We start from the raw sequence: 1978 nt of genomic DNA on the forward strand, positions 1-1978 counted from the left end.
AGTATGCTATAGTATCTAGTAGGCTATATTATTACTATATTATTAGCACATATTAATTTATTATCATACATTAATGGCCAGATACATACATTTCCTCTGCCAAGTGCTGCAAAGACAACAGGTCTTTTTATAGGGTTTACTGGATTCTTATTCTTTAAAGCCCCAATCAGTAAGATTTTTGACATTTTTTACTGTAATATATCAGCTTTTTATTCACTGGACATGGAAGATTGACTTGTAACAGGGAGACCCTCGTCTTTATTTATCCCACACCGCCCTCCATTGGCCAGCACTGGGACTAAGCAGTTTGTCTGCCATGTCCCGTAGCAAGAAAAAGAGAAATAAAAAGCATGCGCGCATGCGCTGTACAGCGTAAGCGCTGTCTGCCTGAAAGCAAGGAAGTAACTCGATTCGGATTTGCTACGAAAATGATGTTTCACGGAACTATGGATTATTATTTCATCACGTGGTGAGTACCCGATGTCACAACATGTACATAGAGCTTTCTGGCGCTGTGTTTTGTTGACTTTGAACGGCGATATCGTTATCGATAGTAATGCACGCAGAGGGCGCTTGGAAAAGTTACTGAATGGGGCTTTAATGCACCAATTTCCCCACGCCGTATCACCCTCTGCCCTGAAGTCTGGGCTGCCCTGGCTCCAGTATTCACAGACATTTTTAATTCCTCACTCGAGACCTGCCACGTACCAACATGCTTCAAAACATCAACCATAATCCCCCTCCAAAAAAAGGCAAGGTCCTCGGCACTTAAAGACTACAGACCCAGTCATTTGAGCGCCTTGTCCTGTCCTACCTCAAATCCATCACAGACCCACTCCTGGATCCCCTACAGTTTGCCTACAGAGCCAACAGGTCTGTAGATGATGCAGTAAACATGGCCCTCCACCACATCTTCACACACCTGGACAATGCAGTAACCTATGCCAGGATCCTGTTCGTGGATTTCAGCTCGGCGTTTGACACGATCATCCCAGCCCTGCTACAGGAGAAACTCTCGCAGCTGGGCGTGCCTGACCCCATCCGCAGATGGACCACAGACTTCCTGACTGACAGGAAGCAGCACGTGAGGCTGGGTAAGCACATAACTGACTTTCGGTCCATCAGCAGCGTTGCTGCCCAGGGCGGTGTCTTCTCTCCCTACTTCTTCGGTCTGTACACCAACAGGTGCACCTCCAGTCACTAGTCTGTCAAGCTCCTGAAATTCACTGACGATACCACTCTCATAGGGCTCATCACAGACAGAGATGGGTCTGAATACAGACAGGAAGTTGACCATCTGGTGGCTTGGTGCAGTTAAAACAACTTGGTGTTGAATGCTTAAAAAACAATAGAGATGATTGTGGATTACAGGATGAACAAAGCCCCACCTTCCCCCATCACCCTGGGTGACTCCCCAGTCAACACTGTGGAGTCCGTCTGTTTCCTGGGGACCATCATCAGCCATGACCTAAAATGGTACAGCAGAGGATGTACTTTGTGCGGCAGCTGAAGAAATTCAAAGTGCCAAAGGCCACGATGGTGCACTTCTACGCGTCCATCGTTGAGTCCATCCTCACCTCCTCCATCACCGTCTAGTATGCTGCTGCCACTCTCAAAGACACTAATGGACTTCAGCGCATCATCAGCTGCCCTGAGAAGATAATCGGATGCAACCTGTCATCCCTCCAGGACCTGCATGCAGCCAGGACACTGAAGCGGTCTCACAAGATCATGGCCGACCCCTCCCACCCTGGCCACAAACTATTTAAGACACTCCCCCACAGCAAGAGACTGAGGTCTACCAAGACCAGAACCACTCGCCACAAGACCAGCTTCTTCCCTACCACCATCAGCCTCACCAACAAGGCCCAGAAACCCCTTCCACCAAGGACCTCATCAACAACACCCCCCCCCCCCCACACACACACACACACACACAAACTCACTACCTCCTCCTAAACTCAGCTGAACCCCCCAT

This window comes from Poromitra crassiceps (assembly GCF_964638095.1).
Source record: "Poromitra crassiceps genome assembly, chromosome: 7".
In the NCBI taxonomy this organism is placed as follows: Eukaryota; Metazoa; Chordata; class Actinopteri; order Beryciformes; family Melamphaidae; genus Poromitra; species Poromitra crassiceps.